This window comes from Galeopterus variegatus, unplaced genomic scaffold (genome assembly GCF_000696425.1).
Source record: "Galeopterus variegatus unplaced genomic scaffold, G_variegatus-3.0.2 Scaffold1279, whole genome shotgun sequence".
Taxonomy (NCBI): domain Eukaryota; kingdom Metazoa; phylum Chordata; class Mammalia; order Dermoptera; family Cynocephalidae; genus Galeopterus; species Galeopterus variegatus.
Genome location: NW_007727390.1, coordinates 306,518 through 315,465, shown reverse-complemented (window position 1 = coordinate 315,465; position 8,948 = coordinate 306,518). Strand labels below are relative to the sequence as shown.

The following is an 8,948-nucleotide window of genomic DNA, read 5'->3' as shown; positions in this document are numbered from 1 at the left end:
GCGACACTGAGGGTTGCGATCCATTGCCAGTCACGAAAAAAGACAAAAAGGAAAAAAAAAACAGACCGTGATATGCTAATGGCCTTCTTACCCTGAACTTCTGTTCAGGGCCATAAATGACATGAGATCCAAGGGTGTGGTCATGTCAGCCTTTGTACTGTGTGTATGAAGAGCCCCAGTGGGAACTGTGGAGGGTGTCACTCACAGATAAGGGAACAGGGCTTGAATTTTATAACCAAACTTAATTAGCACTGATTTCAGGTTGATAGTACCTGGTTTTTCCAGTTTTCAGGAAGTATATCTTTGCCTGGGGTGTGAGGGGGACACAGAAGGAAGGAGGGAGGGTGAACCCAAGGAGGGGCTGGGAGGGGGCTGCGGGACTTGAAAGGCCCCAGTATTGAATTTCCTCTGATGTGAGAGACCTTCACCTCCCCTCCTCCTCTGCCAGTGGGCAGAGCAGCCTCACCTCCCCTGCCTCAAACTCCCAGTTGTGCAAGCCCAAGGAAGGCACCCAGCCTTCCACCATAGCAATCACCAAAAAGGGAATCAGAGATGCACACAGACGCCCAAAGGTAAGAGAAACAGACCTAAATCCCTCTAAAGCCCAGGGAGCTCAGGAGGAGAAAATCCTTACGGGGTGATAACCTCCTANAATCCCTCTAAAGCCCAGGGAGCTCAGGAGGAGAAAATCCTTACGGGGTGATAACCTCCTAGGGACCCTCTTACTTGTAATGTCTTTCTCTCCCTAGAAGATCCGTACTTGAGAACAACTGGGGCGTTCATTATCTTTGAAAGATATAATCATGACACTTTGGGGACTCAGAAAAAACACCACCACCCTTCATACACACACATTTTCTAATTTGGTGACACAATTAAAAAATGTCTGGGGGAATAGTAAATAAAGAGTAAGTTTTTAGGAAGTTCATGTAAAATAGGCAGGTTGTGTATTGATGATAAATAGCCTTAGGTTATTAAAAAGTGTTTTTAATGTTGAGCTGAGCTTTATAGGCTTTAATTAGAATGAACTCCTTATTGAAAACGTGCTGTTGTTAAGTATGTCTTCATCATGCTACATAGTTTGTAGAATTTTTTTCCAAACATTTTGTGTCTGAAGTTCTCTGCGGGGGCTTCTGTTTAAGAAATACTAGACCTCTGGGTGGAGGCCAACCTGTGGGCCGCCGCTGCCACGTGACGAGCAGTGAGCTGGGGCCCGCGGGACACGCTGAACCGAGCGGAGCTCATCTTGAACGTTTCTTCTCACCAGAACTGATGTGCTCTTGGCTGGTGTTTGCTCACAGAAACCTGGTTCTTTAACTAGCAGTCCCTTCGTTGTCAAAAAATATCTTCATTTCAGTCACTGGTTACTGTCGGTTTTTTCCTAAAGTGCCTGATTTCCTCCTAGAAATGAATTTTATTTCCCTTATTTGGGTTTCCTATTCAGCGTCGGGACAGCATGCACAGCCCGTGCCTTGGTTCCTTTCTGTCATAGTTCCCTGTGAGCAGGATGCTTTAGGGCCGTGGAGTCACACAGAGAGGATGGTGGTTGGGTGTAGAGGTCACAGGACCTGGCGTGGGCTTCTTCTCTAGCACAGGTTTGCAGGCGGGACCTCAGGAAACTCCCCATCTCTCCGATCCTCAGTATCCCCAGGAGTAAAGCAAGAGCCTGGCCCATCTAGACAAGCCTCGATGTTTTTAATGAGGACATTTGAGAGGAGGGAGAGATCTGAAAGACCAGCTTCTGAGCTGCCCAACAGGATAGCCCCCAGCCACGCGTGTCTGTTCACATTTGAATAAGTAAAATGAATTAACGTGAGAGACTCAGAGCCTCGGTCTCACTAGCCACAGTTCTAGCACTCAGCAGCCACATGTGGGTAGTGGCCATCATGCAGGACAGCGCCGGCTCAACCGTCTCAGCCGATGGTTGAGGCCCGCGCTGCAGCTGGAGCCAGAGCTGGAGTCTGCTGCCTCAAGGTCTGGCCCATTGCTGGTGGCTTCTGAGTGTGTGGGTGTCCCTCCTGCCCACCGCCACCTTCCGCCTCCTGCTCTCGTCCTTCCAGAGGCAGAGTCTGCAAGAGGAAGGGGCCTCTCCTGTGCAGCCTGCCCTAGAGTTGGCCACGCGTCCTGCAGAGCCTCCAGGCTCATTACTCTGCTGGGAGGGCTCCTCACTGTCACAGACAGAAAGCTTTTCAAAGCGGACTCCAGCACACCCGCTCGTGACTGACTGTTCTCTGTCTTGATTGTGTCGATGTAACACTGACTTACCGGTGCTACCTGCTATATAACTTTACAAGATGAAACTGTGAGCTATCCTGGGTGCCAGGACACAGGATCTCTCTGTTTCCTCTCACAACTGCATGTGAATCTCAACGGTCTCCAGCAAAAGGTTCAATTTTTAAAAATCTCCTCTTGCAGTTTTGACAGTTTGAATCTTTTTAAATTTTAGAATGTCTCCTCTAGGTATCCTAGAAACAGATTTCTAAGGGCCTGTAAAAGCAAATTTAATTTTTTCTCACAGCACTTGTGAACTTCAATTTCACTAAATTTGGGGTTCATGGAGTTTTGTTTTTTTTTTTTTGCAATGTGAAATGGTAGCCATTTGACATTGGCCACAGAATTTCCAATAAGAATATAAGATGTAAAACTTTATAGTGCAAAGTTTTATGATCCCAAGACTGGCATGCATCTGTATTGTTGGACTCAGGCCCTCAGTGCAGGTGGCCTAAGTCAGGGGTGCACAGGGGCTTGCAGTGATGGATGTGGGACTGGCAGTGACAATGACTGATCTTTACTGACACACAGAACCACGGGATTTTGTTCAGTTCAATTGAGTGTGGCTGCTGAAGTCACCGGCAAGGGTAAGACACAGCAGCCAGTTGGCAAACTGTCTCTTTGGCATCTCCGCACAGCTGTCTCGTTATCCTAGAACAACACTGGATCGTCTGTAGATCCCTTGTTTGTAGATCTTTAACAAAGCCATTGAAGAGTGGGGATCTTTGGATTTGTGCTTTTGATTCGGTGTCACTCTGCTCAGTCTCTTGGACAAAATGGTCCTGTCTGGCCTTGAGAAACACGTTCACGATGACGTCATGTGGGAGGAGTGCTGGCCTCGCGTGGGGGCTCGTGGTCTGAGCTCCTTTCTCTTCACTTATTGTGTGAACTTAGACAATTATCCACCACCGCAATCCTCGATTTTTTTTCCATCTGTAAAACACACGTTACAAAACCTACCCATTTTGTGAGATTTTCATGAGAATGAACTTTCATGAGAATTAACAGATGTGTGAAGCTCGGTGAGGGAATGTGACCCCTCGCCATTATCTATACGCAATCCTCGATTTTTTTTCCATCTGTAAAACACACGTTACAAAACCTACCCATTTTGTGAGATTTTCATGAGAATGAACTTGCATGAGAATTAACAGATGTGTGAAGCTCGGTGAGGGAATGTGACCCCTCGCCATTATCTATAATGCGCTGTCATGCGTCAGGAAAGATTAAGGAGACGGGGTGGGGGCGGGCCAGGGGTTCTGGCCCCCAACGGAGTCCCTGATTCCACTCAGATGTCTTTGTCGATTTCCCTCTGTGATTTACCCAGGGAGAGCCTCCTCCAGGATTCCATCCAAACTGCTACATTCTGGGAGAGGCGCTGGGAGAAACAGCTCACGACCCGTCTTACAGCTGCATCTCCCTCTTTGGTGTCCCTGAACACAGCTGGAGTTTTTCTTACCAATATTAACTTGGAAAAATGAGAGCTGGCCTGGCCACCCCGCCTCGGATTTGCTGCCTCTGTTCGCTTCCGGCACAGGGACCATTAGTGAGAAGATAGGGGCCCTCAGGCTGTGGCCGCAGGGCAGCCACAAACCAGAAGACCAGACCCATGGCAGGTCCGACTTCTCCCCACCGCCCACGGCTGAGCTGGGCCCAGGCCCCTTGCGTGACAATGAGTTCATTTTGACCACAGAGCTTCAGAAAAGAAAATATAATTACAACGCCACCTGCCAGTGAGTGCTCATTTGATATCAGTATCTGTATTTGGCATAATCTCCACAATCAAAAAGGCAGTTGTATCCTTGGCTCTTAAATCTGATGATTGTTCCTCAAACTCCGCTCTACGAAGGAGGCGGGTGGTCTCTTGTGAACCTGGCTTGTCCTCTCTGCGTCCCCTCTGCTCTAGGCAGCCCCGCTGCATGCCCAGGCGTCCAGAGCGAGGGCCTGTCACCAGCTCTGCCAGGCGAGCCCCAGAGCAGCCGCAGCAGTGGGTCCCTCCCCTTCGAGGAGGAGCAGCTGTGGTGTCCCCACATAGAGAGGGCCGGGCTGGGATGGGGCCCAGGGAGGCCAGGACCCTGACTCCTCCCCGTGGCCTCTGCAGGAGGGCTGGAGGCGGCTGCTCCAGGTGAGCACTGGAGGCCAGCCTGGGACACCTCAGCAGAGGCGACCTTGGGCTGCAGTTCTGTCCTCCTTTCAAGGAAGATTTGAGAGAGAGGGCTGGGGAGTCTTCCCTTTCTTGAGTCTGTTTCTTTGTCCTTCACTATAAACCATGCTTATAAGATCATTCTTCTCTTTGGGACTCCAAAATCCAGCCACAGGCCCAAGGGCTCCCAGCATAGCCATTCTGCAAAGTGTGCCCAGAGCCACGGGATGTGGCCGTGCTCCCACCCCTGTGTGTGCTCACGCTCCGCTTGTTAACACGCATGGCCTTTGACCACAATTCTAACACTGGGATTCTATTCTAAGGACATCAGTAGAGTTCCCTACACTGTGTGATTTACGTACATTGTGACATTAATTATAATAGTGAAAGACATTGGAATAAACTTGGATGTCCTACCTTAGGGGATAGATTAAATACTCACGGTACATCCATGTGGTGGAACACTCTACAGCCATGTTGCTAAGGAATACTTCATGACAGAGGAAGATGTCCATTAAATTGTTAAGCAGAAAGGATACAAAATTGTATATACAATACGATTCTCAATTTTATATATATACATATGTGTGCACATATAAAAATATATATCCATATAGTGAAAGGAAATATATAAAAATCTCAGTAATGTTTCTGTATGGTAGGACTAGAAGTGATTTTTAGTTTTCTTCTTTATACTTTCACATATTTGAAAACTTTCTACAATTAGTATATACCATTTTATAATAAGGAAAATAATTTAAAAATGGAAAAAATGTTAGTGACTGAGCCGGAGTGGAGGAGGCTGTTTATTCTCCCTCTTTGCTGGTGGGGCAGTGGAGACAGGTGTGTGTCCCCTGACCCCCTGGCTCCTTGTGCCCCAACTCTTCCCAGAGTTCCAGATGATACTCACACTTGACAGCTGGGTTTGAGACATTGTGGCATCTGATATTTTGGAGGAGCACACAGTTGACCCATTAAGGCATTTTACCATCAAGGCCAGGGCACCTTGTGAGCACAACCCATTCTCCTCTAACATTCTAAGGTACAGATTACCTTTTTTATTCAGATAGTCTCCTAGTAAAGTGTCAAATCAGTCCTTAAAAGCCCGTGATAGAATCTTGGGGCATCGTCGATTGCAGTGTTCTCATTGACAGGTGGAAACATTGTAGCCCAGAGAGACCTGGTGGTGGCCTTGAACCCTCCCCACTGGCCCCCAGTCTACTGGGCACTCTGTTCTGTTGGCAAACCTGCCCGTGCATGGCCCTCAGTCCTGGCTGTTAGTTGGGTGCACTTGGGGGATGGGCACCGACACCCATCCTCCCTGCCTAGCAGGTTGCTGTTTTCTCAGAGCACCCATGGCCTCATATCAGCACATAATGAAATCAGTTGAGGGGGTCAAGACCAGCATTCTTTAAACAGGGTGAGATGGCATAGCATAGCAGTGTACAGCATGGAACAGAACAGTGGAAGCATGGAGTGCCAGTGTCAGTCTGCAGACCTTTTATTTCAGTTAGATGTGCTCATGTGTACACCTTAAGTGCTTCAAAAGGAGGCTCAGGAACCCCGCCCCTTGACCTCCATGGAGCAGATCTGCAGAAAGGCTGGTGTCTCAGAACACACTTCTTCCTCATTTCAGACAGTGCTTCACGCCAAACTGCTGACCCCACATGGACATTTGGCTCTAGTCAGGACTCACTCTGGGGAAAGGCAGGTTTCTCCATGACTGCCCCTGTGGCCCAGCAGCCACTTACTGGGAGTCCAGAGCCAAGGTCCCGGGTGTACTCCACAATGGGCGCTGGCCTGACTGGAGCCCCAAGGGTATGCAGGGCTCCAGCTCCCCCGAGGCTTGTGGCTGCCATGGGAACCAGGTCCCTTGGAATCAGGCTGCCATGGAAACCAGGTCCCTTGGAATCCTGACAGCTTGAGTCATTTTGGCACAGATTTTAAACATCACAGAAAAACAAAGTATTGAAAGATCCAATGTTTTGTTCATGAGGCTCCAGGAGGACCCCAAATTGAGCCAGAGTGCAAAGAATTCCCTGTGACAGTCTGCTCTGGCCTCGGAACTTGACACTCTAAACTCTCAAGCAGAGGGTGGTCGGGGGTAGCTCTTGGCCTCACCTCAAGTGTGACGTGTCCCCTGCATCACACACGTGGAAAGCTCTGATTTCCTTTCTGTGTGTCTTGCTCTCTGAGGAGACAGATCTCCAGTGCCAGGTCATCTCTCCATCCGCCAGCTAGGTAAGTCCCCGAGTTCAGACCACAGGCCCCATTAGCTGTCACTGGCCCTTGTGCCCAAGCTTGTCCTTGTGACAGCCTCATTGGCTCCAGTGATGCCTTTGCCTTCCCTGGGTCACCTCCTTGTGCCCCCCACACACACAAACACACATGCTCCTTTAGGCACCATTCTGGCATGTTCTCAGAGTCAAGAATTCACAGGAAGCTGCCTTTGCCTTCCCTGGGTCACCTCCTTGTGCCCCCCCACACACACATGCTCCTTTAGGCACCATTCTGGCATGTTCTCAGAGTCAAGAATTCACAGGAAGCCACAGAGAGCTGGGGTTGACGTGGGTGTTCCTCGGCTCTAGCCCGTTTTCCAGGCGTGACCTTGGGAGCCCGGAGTCCCAGTCTCCACATTGCCGATTTCAGTTGCCTCAGCCACCGGCCATGAAGGCCGCTTGATGCAGCTGTGCCAGAGGAGGGCGGCATTTCATGCCGAGTCTGTGGCCCCCAGATCCTCTAATGTGCTGTGTTTTCATCCTGCCCCCAAGCGGTGCCTTTTCCCAGCCAGCCATGAGCCCGGAGGGCCTACTCTCCCCCTCGATCCTTATGAGTGGCATTAGGATCACGGCATCACAGCATCCCCAGTAATCAGCAGCCTCGCTCTTGGGGTTTAGGTCCCCTGGGACACCAGACGCCTCAGGGCATTCCAACAGAAGCGGTCCTGCACAGCCCGAGAGCTAGAGCTGAGCCTCCTAACTCAGAGTGCTGACCCCTGGCTTTGCAGCTCTAGGGGAGCAGTCCTGGAGCAACAGAGCAGCCAGAAGCCAGGTGCCCATGAGCGAGGTGCCCGCCAGCTGCCCCTTGCCCTCAGCAAGCCCTCCCCCAGGAGCCTTCTGCCCCCGCCCGCGGAGGGCATCTGCCTGTTTCTATTTTATTCTCTGCTGAAGGAAGGATATTTCAAGGTTATTAATGAGAGTGATAGCGATCCCTTGTGTATTTATCTTAGATTATGTGGTCGTTGCGAGCTGAAGTGCCTCAAGCAGCCAGTCTGCGGTTGATTTGGAAACAGGCGAGCCTCAACAAAGAGCTCGAGGAGAGGTGTCAGGTATAAATCTTGTCTTCACACAGCCAGGTGCATTCCAGACTTCAGAGACACTCCTCTGTGTAAAGGCCTTTTTCTCCATCCCGCCTTTCTTCTCCTCGGGCTGGAGCAGGATGAAAGTGCAGGGGTGTGTGTGTGCATTTAGTCTGATAATGAGGGTGAGGCTCGCGGGCATGGTCATTTGGCAGCTTTGGCACTTCCTGTAACAGTTTTAATTTTTTCTTTTTCTTTTTTTTTTTTATCCAAAGGCTGCTTAAAGACAAACATTTTTTGTTAAACTGCTGGTAGTTCATTTTCTGCAGGAACCGTGCAATTAATCTTGTTTATATTAAAGAGACAGGTTGCCTTTGTCAGCTTTCCTGAGCTATAATTAATGAAGATCAAAAACGTTACAAAGACATAATATTTAGCTTAATGCAGATGAGGCTGGGCAGCAGCTGCATCAATTAAAGGAGCGAAAGGGAAAACAAATATCCCTTTTTTTGGAATACCTCAGATACATTAAAAAGCAAGGATCACGAGGTTTCTTCCCTCCGCAGCCTTCCCTGGTGAGCCTGGTGAAAGATGGGGCTTGGACATCAAATGATTTGTAACACCCCGTCAATCGTGCTGTAAACGCAGTTGGAGGCACCAGTGTTTCTCCATATTTAGCCCAATTTATCCAGGTGTGTGGCTGCAGATCAGAGGCACAGAGCCTGAGGACCTCTTCAGAGGGAGGGTCGTGCCAGGGGAGGATCATGCCAAAATCAGGATGGCAGGTGGAACCTGATGGAAACTTTTAGTCCACTGAGGGGCGCTAAACAAGCCCGGGGCCACTTTATACAGAGCCTTCTGTTGAAGGACTGTCATTAGAAACAAAACACAGTTGATCAGATGTCCTCAGACAGCAGCACCTGCTCTGCCTGTGCAACCTTCTAACCCTGTGACTAAGACCTGTTGCTTCTGCATGAGAGTTCAGAAGGATAACCTCTGCCTGTAAACAGCCACCTGGAGACTGTCAGAGAATTTGATGGTGGTGTAGGGTGCGAGGTGGCATCCAAGCCAGTTACCTCACTAGGAGTTAAAGAAGTTGAGGCCCGAGAAAACTGTAGAAATGTGTGCAAAGTCACACAGTTAGAGAGCCACCCCACCCTTCTGCTGAGCTTCACAAACTTGAGATCCCAAAAGCAAAAATCCAGGACAGGGAGGAAAATGCAAAACAAATCATAA

General features: G+C 49.4%; 1 protein-coding gene across 1 annotated transcript in view; it reads left to right on the top strand.

The window, feature by feature from the left end:
- Positions 1 to 8,948, top strand: part of EDAR (ectodysplasin A receptor) — a 98,369-nt gene that overhangs the window by 25,658 nt on the left and 63,763 nt on the right. Inside the window, exon 2 of the mRNA XM_008576052.1 lies at positions 7,455 to 7,465. The gene's annotated coding sequence lies outside the window, so the exon portion shown is untranslated. The remainder of the gene's footprint in view (positions 1 to 7,454; positions 7,466 to 8,948) is intronic.